Source organism: Littorina saxatilis, linkage group LG3 (genome assembly GCF_037325665.1).
Source record: "Littorina saxatilis isolate snail1 linkage group LG3, US_GU_Lsax_2.0, whole genome shotgun sequence".
In the NCBI taxonomy this organism is placed as follows: Eukaryota; Metazoa; Mollusca; class Gastropoda; order Littorinimorpha; family Littorinidae; genus Littorina; species Littorina saxatilis.
In genome coordinates, this window is record NC_090247.1 from 50,336,476 (window position 1) to 50,349,706 (window position 13,231).

Genomic DNA, 13,231 nt, shown 5'->3' on the forward strand with positions numbered 1-13,231 from the left:
GTCTACATATGCTCCCGCCATGTTCAAAGCGGGAAGCATTCAACAAAACAAAAAGATTTTACAAAACTGTACTTTTTATTTCTGATCACTTTAATCCAGACTAAGCCTCATCCAAAACAAATGGACACAAACACACAGAAGCAGGCTCACAGCCAACAACACAGCTCCAATAAAACCGCCGTCGATCGTTCAGTTAGTCTCACATCACATTGTCTTCAGTCCACATCAGAGCTGTCACAAAGCTAGATTGATGGCTTGTTATAATTCCACCATTATTTGCTGACGAAGTAGCGCAACCGAACATCCAACAATAAACGTGTGTAATGGCGAACCGGTCCTCGTTTCAGCATCTGTCGGTGGTCGACGCATGCGCGGTGGACAGACTTCAGCCCTGCCTTTCACTGAGTTCCTAGTTTTCCTATAGCGCTTGTTAGCACCCGGCGTTAATTATTCCATCACTAATTGTCCCAGGCGCCTTTGATGTTGACTCTCTCAATTACGAGGGGGTTCCAATTTTCACGGCGGGATCTGTTTATAGACTGACCCTCGCTTACAGCCGGAGATCGTGTGAACGTCATAGTATTTGTGCTTGCTTGCAGTGGAGTTCCATGGTCTGCTGGCATGCTGTGTTCAATCAATCAATCAATATGAGGCTTATATCGCGCGTATTCCGTGGGTACAGTTCTAAGCGCAGGGATTTATTTATTTTTTTAATTTTTATTTTATGCAATTTATATCGCGCACATATTCAAGGCGCAGGGATTTATTTATGCCGTGTGAGATGGAATTTTTCTTACACAATACATCACGCATTCACATCGGCCAGCAGATCGCAGCCATTTCGGCGCATATCCTACTTTTCACGGCCTATTATTCCAAGTCACACGGGTATTTTGGTGGACATTTTTATCTATGCCTATACAATTTTGCCAGGAAAGACCCTTTTGTCAATCGTGGGATCTTTAACGTGCACACCCCAATGTAGTGTACACGAAGGGACCTCGGTTTTTCGTCTCATCCGAAAGACTAGCACTTGAACCCACCACCTAGGTTAGGAAAGGGGGGAGAAAATTGCTAACGCCCTGACCCAGGGTCGAACTCGCAACCTCTCGCTTCCGAGCGCAAGTGCGTTACCACTCGGCCACCCAGTGTTGGGTGTGTATAACGTGCAGTGTCGGTATGCTTTAACCCCTGTTGGTGTCACTGTTCTTTAAAGCGTGGCTGTTGCGAAGCAAACGAAATAAAAGACACCCAAAATCTAACACCTCTAAATTGTTTCTTTTTTTCTTTTTATTACACGTTAGCGCGTTTAAGTTTGTTTGTTTGTTGTTGTTGTTGGATTTTTTTTTTAATAATTGAGTGTGTGTGTGTGTGTGTGTGTGTGTGTGTGTGTGTGTGTGTGTGTGTGTGTGTGTGTGTGTGTGTGTGTGTGTGTGTGTGTGTGTGTGTGTGTGTGTGTGTGTGTGTGTGTGTGTGTGTGTGTGTGTGTGTGTGTGTGTGTGTGTGCGCGTGCGCAAAACTGCATTCTTGGTTGTTGGTTATCGTTGTTTTGTTTTTTATTAGAAGGGGTTGTGTTTGAGACACAAATGTTAGTTAAGTCTTTTGGCCATGTTGTTTGGATGGTTAAACTTTATAACGCTGGCATCGTTAAACTTTAAGCCAAGTATCCGCCTGGGTTTTTCATTATTTGTTTTTTCTCCTTTTGTGTCTTTTTTTGTTTGTTTGTCTTTCTTGTTTTTTAACGGCATTTTATATACACAATGTGTTTGAATTCACACCAGCAGGAAGAAAATACATGTATTAGGGGGTGAGAATACACCAATTAATTTTACATGTAAGAGAGACTCAGAGACGCAGATACACCATAAATATGGAGAGAGAAAATGACGCTTTAACATTGAAAAGTAAGAGAGAGAGAGAGAGATAAAGCGAAAGACAGAGAAAGTGAGACAGAGACAGAGAAAATGTAAGATAGAGAGAGAAAGTGAGAGAGAGAGAGAGAGAGAGAGAGAGAGAGAGAAAAGGTAAGAGAGAGAGAGAGAGAGAGAGAGAGAGAGAGAGAGAGAGAGAGAGAGAGAGAGAGAGAGAGAGAGAGAGAGAGAGAGAGAGAGGGAGACCGAAAGAGACAGAGAGAGAACGGGGAATGGCTTACAAGTCGGGGCTGTGGTTGTAAACAATTAAAAACGTCACGTTACGTCAGCCGTTAAAAGTGTAAATGGCGGTGCAGTATCTTTGATGTTATATTCATTACCTCTTTAATCGTCCGCCTTGTCTCAGGAACAGTCATGCATGTCAGGGACTCTTGCTAATGATAATTAATGCAACCTACGTGTCTGTATGCGTATGTCAGTTTTTAATTCCTGACAGTTGCGTGTGTGTGTATATATATGTATATAGGATCATCATCAATAAACATATTCCATATTCATCACAAAAACTTTTGAGGAGATTATTTTTAAATATTTGCCTATATATATAGGGTACATATATAGCTATTCTGATGGACACGTGGGGGAATTCGGGGGCTGTGATCGGATGGTCTCACACATCCCTTTTCCGATCATCAAAGCATAATGCTACGGAAGTCGGCCATGTTTGCCAATATCCAAAAGCGTATTGGCAATAACAAAGACGCATGGTTCCGGTTTACCCATCTGTACCACACGATGTTTCAATCGACAACAGCATACACTGACAACTTGAAATTCTTCTCGGGAATGTTTTTCAGCTTTACAAATGTCGATAGCATACCCTTTTCTGCTAACTTCCCGATAAAACAGGACTAAACCAATTATTTTCTGTCCCTAAACACCACAAAATGCCCAAAGTCGAAAGATGTAGTACAAACAGGGGAGTAAAACGGAACAGCCGTTTTTGTGTGCCTGTGTGAGCTCAGTTGCCGACTGACACAAACTTTCGCATTCGGCTTTTCTTATCTCGTAACTCCACACTAAATACCCCACTTCCCCTCTGAAGTATTGATGTACAACTCAGGTTCAAGTAATTTGTTAACACCTTACTGCGTGTTTGTTCCTATTTAACCAACGCCATACATAATTTGTTCTATTTTGTTTTGTGCGATACAAATTTAACTAGTGTCAATGATCTGAGCTGTTTAACACCGATGCTATCCATTGGCATATGAACATTAATTTATTAAACGCACAATATATGCTAATATTGTGCGATATGGTCTGATAATGAAGCTTGACTGTCCTGAGGGTGTTAAAATCAGCGGTTTGAGAAGGTGTAAATATACAATAAATTAAAATATGAATCAGACAAGCTTGTTTGACAACTATGAGCGTGTGCGGACTGAATTTTGTATATTAATTTTACAGAATTTAACGATCTCTTGAACTCGTACAGTAAGATTCGTTCTGCTATACATACACGTAAACACATATATATACTGCACTCTTAAAGATGGATATATACCTTTTGGTTTAAACAAGATTTTATTAAAGAAATACAGGGTGGCATGTAGATGCGATACAGACATTTGTGACCACACAACAAGCTAAGCTTATATTAAGTGTGGTTATAAATATGTACATCTAGATAGGAAATATTATTTCACGTGATGTCAAGGTCAGAGAATTAATTGCTCATACCCTTATTAGAAATGTAAAACAGACAAGATACATTTTTTACAAAAAAAGAAGAAATAATATAACAAAAGAATTATCGGGGAGATATGAGTCGGTAAGGTGGGTATACAGGGGAGGAGGGGGGGGTCAGAGAGACGATGACTGTCACAGACTTGCCAATCAAATGTTTCTGCAGCAGCAATAATTTCGTCCAAAGTGTTGTCCAAACTAATTAAGCTGAGGTTAGTCATGTGATACACTGAAAAAAACCTTAAACAAAATACCTTTTGTTGGTTGTCATTAATAGAACACCTGTCGTGTGATTGTTATCTCTCTGTCATGTGTTTGCAACTTTTATTAAAGTGAAAATGATAAGGTTAATCAAACAACATTTGTCATTTTTTTTCTTTTTGTTACAATTGTATCTCTTTTAAATTTGTATTTTATTTTGACGGACAGAAAACTTGCATGAATAAACAGACAGACCGGTTTCCTTATTCGGGGAGGGCGGAGGGGTGGTATTGTGCGAATGGGAAATATGTTGCAAATAAACCACATGTAGCAAAATATACTAATCTGGTTTAACTTTCGGAGTCTTTTGGGAGTCGAAAGCCAATATGCAAATTTGATTGTAAGTGTGATAACCTCTTCTTCTCTATTTTTTTTATTTTATATTTTATAGAAAACAGTAAGAGGCTGACTGGCGTGTAACAGGGAACAAAAGAAAGAGAGAAAAAGAGCAAAGAGACGGACAAACAGACAGACAGACAGATAGGCAGAGGGACAGACAAACAGACAGAGACGAAGAGAGAGGGTTAAATATTATGAACTTAGGCTCTTAGCCTTCCACACTCTCAGAGTTTAAACCATTCTTACACTGAAAAGTCATGCATTCTTCAACGCCCCCCCCCCCCCTCCTCATCCTATCCCCCAAATCATCTCCCCAACCCCACCCCTCCCCTCCCCCTATTCTCTCCCCCCCCCCTCCCGCCCCACCCCACCCCTCCACCTCCCACCCTCGTCGAGTCCTCCACACATTGTGAAACTACAGTCCAGTGTCGCGAGAAGAAAATGAAAACCCCTGCACCATTGGGACGCGTCGCTAACCTAATTTGTCTGCAAAATTGACGGCGGCAATTGACCAAATTATTAATTAGCAGCACTTGCAGTTTGGAAAACTCCGCAGTAAACTAATTACCGAGCCTACTGTAACACGTCGGGAGAACAGGGTGGGTGTTTGGCTTCCGTTTAGCATCCTGTGTTCCTTGGATACACCAGCTTAGGGATACTAGGCTTGGTTTTTCCTGTTTAAGAAGACAGAGGCTAGGGTGCTCACAAGGAGAGGATCAGTATGGTTTATGAAAAAGCGTTTTGCTGGTAACAGTAAACATTCCTGGTTTCTTTTTTTTTCCAGCTATCAATATCATACCGACAATTTTTAGCAATACGTACCTATTTTTTTTTTTATCAACGACAGAACTTTGGTGTAGAAAATGTTGGTTGGGAACAGCTCAAATTCCACATTCCTTTTTTTTTCTTTTCTTCTTCTTTCAGCTACCGTACCTCCAATGTTCAGCAAACATATACGTGCAGATTTTTATGAGCAACGTCAGAACTTTTGTGTATAAAATGTTTTGTTGGCAACAGCTATAATTCTAAATTCCTTCGTTTTTTGTCAGCTTTATACCAGCCTCCAAACTTCAAAATCAATACGTAGCAATGTTTATGTGTAACGTTTGTTTGATCACGAAATGTTTCTTTTATGTTATCTTCATTGGGCAGGTTGACTTGGGCAGGTTGTGAAAAAAAACTATCCAACTTCACAAAAGACAAAATGTCTATACAAACACATAAAACATTGAACTGAATTAATGATGTCGTGTAATGCTGCAAGCATAATGACACGATGGTAAAATGTCTGTATACGAGGCTGATGATGACACTTTTATAGTGTTGTTAATTTAATGATTTGCAGGTGTGTATCAATAACTAGGTATTTATTCTGTGCATGAAAAGTGCAGATACTGTTTTGTTATGCTCTGCGGGCACAAAAGTTAGCAAATTGCAGGGGATTGAAAGGCACATTCAAATTTCAAAACTAATTTGAATTAGAAACTCATTGTTCATTATTAAGCTTTACGTTCATTATATCGTACAGGGGGGATAGATATTTTGTTGCTATTCTGTTTTTTTTGTTTTTTTTAATATGACCTAATTAAAAAGATATCTGTCTGTTCTTCCACACCTCACATTTTTGGTACTTAATTAACTTAAATTAAATATATTTTAGTACCTAATAAACACGAATTATTGTGTTTGAGTCTTTCATGTATATTCAAGTACAAGATGCATTGAACATAGCAAATCAAGTTTCTGTGCAACATTTGTTTAATATAAAACTTTACGCTCGACAAACACTGCGAAGTGTTTCAGTAATCAAAAACAAGAGTGTTTACTTAAAGGAACTGTTAATGAATGGCAACACAAAACATGTTTGACATGACTTAATTCTTCTTGTTTATTTATTCTTGACTCATTTTTAGCATTCTCTCTGTTTCGGAATTGGGTTAATGTTTTAATCATTTATTGTTTAACCTTCTTGGAAAAATAACAATTGCTAATATTTATTACGAATTGTCAACCGCAGTTGTTTTGCAAAAGCAAAACTCTCTGCACAATGTCGATCGTCTCAGGCATAAAGGTTATTCGACTATAATTTGTTCAGTTATGTATAAAACAATGAAATATGCCAACTTATGAAAAGGGCCAATAAACAAACCAAAAGCATTTTCCTCCAGCACGCTTAAAAATCACTCATTTCTTGAGATAAACTCAAGCCCAACTGTACATGAGCAAATGTAGAAAAACTCCAAATATTCGTTTCAAAAAAGTAATAAACAACTCTCACAGACGAATCTAAACTAAAATAAAGCAATAGCTAGGAGGGGGATTGTAAAACAAAATGTATTAAAGGAAACAGCCAACCTCTGAAGAATTCCTTCTGTTTTTGTCCTTCCACAATCAGAATTCAAACAAATCAAAACAACGATGACAAAGAACAAGAAAACAGCAAACGAACAAAATCAACCCACAGTCGCATACACGTATGCGAAAAAGCTCCCTACAGCAAATAACCTACCAAGAATGTATTCCCCCCCTCCCCCAAACAAAACTAAAACAAACAAGAAATTCCTCCGAGGTAGGAAAAACACCCCCGTTGGTCAAAGGGAAATAACCATTCTCACTGCCACCAACTGAGAAGGTTATTTCCCTTTGACCATTAATATGTCCCGCTATAAGTCCTTGTAGAATCTTAATCCACCAATAACTCCCTAACCGTGTGTTTGACTGGTCCCAATTTTTGTAAGGACCGTCTCAGGAATGTATAGAACCTGTTCACCAAGTTTGGTGACGATCGGTCCGTTCATTCTTGAGATCTATATGCGAACACAAACACACACCCAAACAAACAAACAAACACATCGAGCGAAACCTATACACACCCCTATACCGGGGGTGTAAAGAAGACAAAGATGAGAGTAAAAGAGAACAGCAGACGATCAAAAACAACCCGAAGTTGCACATACCACACAACTTCTCAGCAAACAGCCACACAAGAATTGATTCCTCTACTCCTCCTTCCCTACCCCTCCAACTCTCTTCCACACACCCCCCTCCACCCCCCCCCCCCCCCCCCTCCCCCCGTCACCCTTTCGTTTTAAAGTGGCACCTCTAATGATCTTACGGTTCCCCCCTGTGCTGGTCGCTTGGTTAGAGCTGAGAGCGCCAGAAGGCCAATCAAGAACAAAATTAATATGACTTGGGTGTCCGAAGACAATTACAGGCTACGCCCCGCCGAGAGTCCTCAAGTTGGAGCTACGTTGGCGAGAGAGGACCGATGGTGGGCGGTTTTTTTTTTCTCGTTTTGTTCCCCCTCAATGTTTTTCTCTCAATGATTTGGTGGGTTTGCTGAATAGTGCACTGGTTTTGTTTATGGGTGTTTGTTTTTGGTTTTATTCTTCTTTATGTTCGCAGTATAAGAAAAATTGTTTAGGTTTCTAAGAAATAAGTTAAGGGCAAAGTCCTGAAGAAGTTCTTTATTGGTAAAGTAGTTGATTTGTTTGATGGTTTTTTTCTTTAAAATAATTGTTATTATTGGTCGCAAGGTAGAGTTGAGCGTCCAGGAACCACGCTGAACACGTTCAAAGTGTTATGTTGAGTTATCGGCTGATCACGAATCTCAAATATAAAGGCCAACTTGCTCGAGGCAAATTGTCAAACCAAGTCAAAACATCATGTTTTTACAGAAAAATATGTCAAAAAATATATCTTCCGGTACACCTGACCAAGTGCCGATTTTACCCGGTATTTTCATATTTCGACCGGTAAAATACCAAACATATACGTTTAACGCAACCCAAATGGCATAACTGTATTTTGATGAAGTGCTTGTCTTAAATGTTTTTTTCTTTTAACTTTTATCGTCATATTAATTCTGTGATTGCTGTCCAGTTCCGGCAGTTCTTGTCTTTTTATTCTAAATCATCTTCTCCTTACTAATCTGCTTTTAGTAACATGCTCAAGACGCAAAATGACCAATGACATTGTGAAATACATTTCAATTCTTTTTATTTTAAGGGATTTTATGTGCTTTGCTTTGTTTTGTATTATTTCGTCTTGTTTTAATTTACCGATCAAAGCGAATACTTATCTTAATGTTATCTGTTTGATCCAATTTAATATTCCCAGGTGTAGGGCATTCGTTTATCCTTTTGTTAAAACTAGCAAACTTGTATTATCGTTTTGCTATTTTTATCATAGCGATGTATGTTTCTTGTAACAAATTGTTTATTCCACGACCGTCGTTTTTTCGATCATTTAAGTTGTCAATTTCTTAATTTGGTTTTAGTTGGCTTTTTTTCTTCATATAAACATAACTAAAGGTTCCTTGAGAAAGAAAAAAGAAAATATACCGTCCTTGTGTTATGGTTTTTTAAACACACACACACACACACACACACACACACACACACACACACACACATACATACATACACACACACACACATACACACATGCACACACACACACACACACACACACACACACACACATACACACACGCGCGCATGCGAGCGACTCTCTCCCACACACGCACACATACTACACAACAATTCAACACAACACAACACACCTTCATCATATTAATCACCATCCAACAAAAATCCCATTCTCTTGCCAACACATGCATCCTCGTCAGTCATAAAAAGCATAGCGTTCGTGCTGATCCCCCAAAAGATCCTCCACCAACCCAATCCAATGCCTGCATTAGAATCATCACAAGAAACCTCTGTCACTGTGTGTGGCTCACACAGCTCAGAGGTGCAAAATCCTCGGGATTATAAATCCAATCTGCAGCGAAAAATTGAGCTTAACAGACACACCGAACAAATGTATCCAAAGCCGCAGAAACTGACTGGAGTCGTCTGTCCCCGCCAACGAACACAGAAAAGCGGGTGGGTGGAAAAGAAATCTTGAGCCACCCGGATTGAAAATCCCTCTCCGGAGGACACACACAGAAAGAGGCTTGGTGTTAATCGGGTATTGCCCACAGAGCGTGCTGCAAACAAGTCAGAGTCGGGTAGAAAGGATCATTTCAGCTCCCAGCGCTGGTCACAAAAGACGGGTGAAAATGAACGTGAAGGTTATAATGGCGAGCTAACACCTTGAGCCGAGCCAAACAAACCACCCTCGCTTTTTCACTGCCGAGCGTTGCACCCAAACTTTGACACACACAGACACAGATGTTTCTTCATTCAAAGAGAGAGGGAAAAAATTGCGACTATGGGGATTTTTTTTTTCTTCTGAAGGAGAAGGGTTGTGACAGGGGGGGGGGGGGGGGGGGTGGCAGTTGGAAGGAAGCATTATAAAGGGCAGGGAAGTATGGAGGAAAGTTTGTTGGGCTGTCCTTTTCTCAGTACTGAAAGGTCATAGTAAGAAAATATTACGAAGTTGTAGAAGTCATTTAAGCTTAAAAAAAATTTAAAAAAAATATTAAAAAAATTAAAATGATAATAATAAAAATCGATGAAAAAAATAAATCAATTAATTATAAATAAATAAATACAAAACTAGATAGATAAAATAAAATAAAGAAGTACACTTTATAGCATAAAACTTAATGTGCTTTTAGCTTCCGACGTCAGTTTGGTATAGTCATGTTTTCTGCGATAACATAATTGCGGTTTGTGATTTGAAGAAACGCCGGATTATTGCCATTGAATTTATTAATTACTTTCTATTCATCTAGATACATAATTTCCGTAATTTATTGCAGCACGTTCCTCGAATTTTAGTGCAAAAGACGCTTTTGTTTTTGTGTCACCTAACTTAGGAAAACCGAAGCGTTGTCGTTGATGTGCAAAATACGCAAATGGTGCAAATGATGGACACAATATTTTTGCGATTTTACTCTGTAAGTGAAGCTTTCTGTAAACCCAACCAATGCACTATTCTCTTCTAATGCATTTGGGGTGTGGAGTGGGTGGGTGGGGGTTGCGTGACTCAAAGGTATTGCTCCCTTCAGAAATCGAATAAAAGAACAGAACAGGGGAGGGGCTACAGATGGAAGTAGAGGATTGTCCTTTTGGCCGACAACGGTCTACTTGTCCGTTGTGTGAAATGTAACATTCGAAATGTCTGTGACGTTTTGGCACGTACTCGATGATGTTAATACAAAATGAGCTTTTTTTTCTCGTCATGCGATATCAGGTTTGTTATAGAGTAATCCCATACAGACAGACGCACATGCATACTTGCCTAACCAGACACTTAGAGAGACAAACAGACAGACACGCACACACAAACACAGACACGGGCCGTTACACGCACACAAGCACACAGGCACTCACACACACAAACACAAAGAGGCACACACACACACAAACACAAACACACACACGCACACACACACACACACACACACACGCTCACGCGCGCACACACACACACACGCACACACACATATATATATATTTGATGCTCCCAATAGGCTGTCTGTGAAGGGATACTTATTTCTCTCTCTTTCTCTGCTAAGAGATTTTAACAAATCTAGGAAGAAAATCTCTGCTGACTTTCAATTGTTTCTTTCACAATTTCTGATGTTTTATATATATATATATATGTCACGGTAGAGACGAAGATCTGGTAGAAACGTCGTTTCTACCGGTAGAGACGGGGATCGTCGTTTCTACCGGTAGAAACGACGATCCTCGTTTCTACCGGTAGAAACGACGTTTCTACCAGAAGAGACGACGACACACACAAACGTTTTATTCCGATCGTCGTTTCTACCGGTAGAAACTCCGATCGTCGTCTCTCCTGGTAGAAACGTCGTTTCTACCGGTAGAAACGAGGATCGTCGTTTCTACCGGTAGAGACGGGGATCGTCGTTTCTACCGGTAGAAACGACGTTTCTACCAGATCTTCGTCTCTACCGTGACATATATATGCGCGCGCGCTCACTCTTTCGCTCTCTCTCTCTTTCTCTCTCCCCCTATCTCTCACTCGGTTACTCACCTTTTTTTCGTCAATTTACCAGGGAATCAGGCTAGACCGTTGGCTGGAATTTAATTTAAATTTTTAGCTCGGGCCTATTGAACAGAATGCCAAAGAAAGGGCATGTCGGGAAATGTAGCGTCAGTGGAAAAAAGAATGGGGTCAGGGAGGGTGGGGAACGAGAGAGAGAAAATACACTATCTATAAATAAAAAGTAAAATAGATGAAATTTCATAAAAATAGAAAGAGAAATAATTATTGCTACAGCGACAGAGAAAAAAGGTCAATATATAGAAGAAAGAAAGACACATAAAAGGAAAGGGATGCGGGAATGATGTGCCAAATAAAGACACAGACTCAGATACAGTGAGAGACAGAAACTTCAGATCTACTCACATACATACAAATTTAGACAGGCAGAAAGAGGGAGAGGGAGAGAGAGAGAGAGAGAGAGAGAGAGAGAGAGAGAGAGAGAGAGAGAGAGACAGACAGACAGAGAGACAGAGACAGAGAGACACAGAGAGAGAGAGAGACAGAGAGAGAGAGAGACAGAGAGGGAGTCAGAGAGACAGAGAGGGAGTCAGAGAGACACAGAGAGATAGCGAGAGAGACGGACGGACAGACAGACAGAGAGAGACTGGAAAAAACCTAGGCAGAATGACATGGAGACATGCAAACCACCTATGTCATCGCGCACACACGCATACACACACACACACACACACACACACACACACACACACACACACACACACACAGACACACACACACACAGACTCTCTCTCTCTCTCCCTCTCTCTCACACACACACACACCACACATACACATGCTTACACAGACACACACAGTCACACACACACACATACACACACACTCACGCACACACACACACACACACACACACTCATGCACACACACACACAGACTCTCTCTCTCTCTTTCATACACACACACACACACACACACACACACACATCACCACCACCCCGACCACACACACACACACACCATCCCACACGATCCCACACGGTGGCGCAAGTTACCACCACTAACACAACAATAACAACGTTTATGGAAAACTCTCTTCAGATTTTTGTTAACCCCAGTGAAAGAGCAACCACAGGAGAGGCGCTGTATTAGCATATGAAAACATAACGGCGTTTTGCAAAACGAGGCGAAAACTATTCCGACAAGTAGTTTTCATTGCACCTTGCGTAGCCAAGTTGCAGCTGGCGATTTGTATGAAAACACCCTAAAGCAAGAAGCTTAGACATCTGTTGATTCAAAAACAAGAATTAGCATTTTGGGGAGAAAAAAGTAGAAAGCTAAATCGAGCATGCACATAAAAAATAATATTGACTTCGATAGTTGCCAGGTAAACATGACACTCACAGTCACACGTTCGTCACCTGTTTGATGCCCACAGAAAGGACATAAAATAATAAGTGAAATGACAAAGAATGAGCATATATTAAGGGGAAGAGACATTGTGATGGCTCGTTGAACTCCAGTGAACATGTGAAGTGATTTTGCTTGTGTGTATACACAGGTTGTGTTGCACACGAAACCCTCCCTTTGACAGCCAGAAATCTCCATATTTTTCACAAAATGATAATAGTTGAAACGACAAAACAAGTACGATTATACGCCAGGCGGAAGAAACATTGTCAAGAATTGTCAAACACCAGTAAACATGTGATGTGATTTTGCTTTGGCTTGTAGACAGGTTGCTTGCGCACGCAACTCGCCCCGTAATAGAAATCTCCATATTTTCAGCAGGAGTCCAAATTAATAAGTTAAACAACAAACCACGATTATGTATGCATCATGCGGAAGAAACATTGTCAAGACTTGTTGAAAACCAATGAACAAGTGATCTTAATCTGCTTGGATTGCACAGGTTGCTTGCCAGCGAAACTCTTATTTCAATAAAATTAAAAAAATCTCCATATTTGTTCAGCTCGTGGTCGTGTTACGATGTTTGCCCTACTGTACCTTTTCTGACATCTTCGTAGTTTTCGTGCAAATTGTGCCGACTGTTTGACAACCAACATCTCTATTTCAATATAAATCTCCATACTTTT

At 40.2% G+C, this 13,231-nt stretch overlaps 1 protein-coding gene across 12 annotated transcripts in view; it reads left to right on the forward strand.

The window, feature by feature from the left end:
- The window catches only part of LOC138962567 (uncharacterized), a 274,245-nt gene that overhangs the window by 146,155 nt on the left and 114,859 nt on the right, over positions 1 to 13,231 (forward strand). The window lies entirely within an intron of this gene.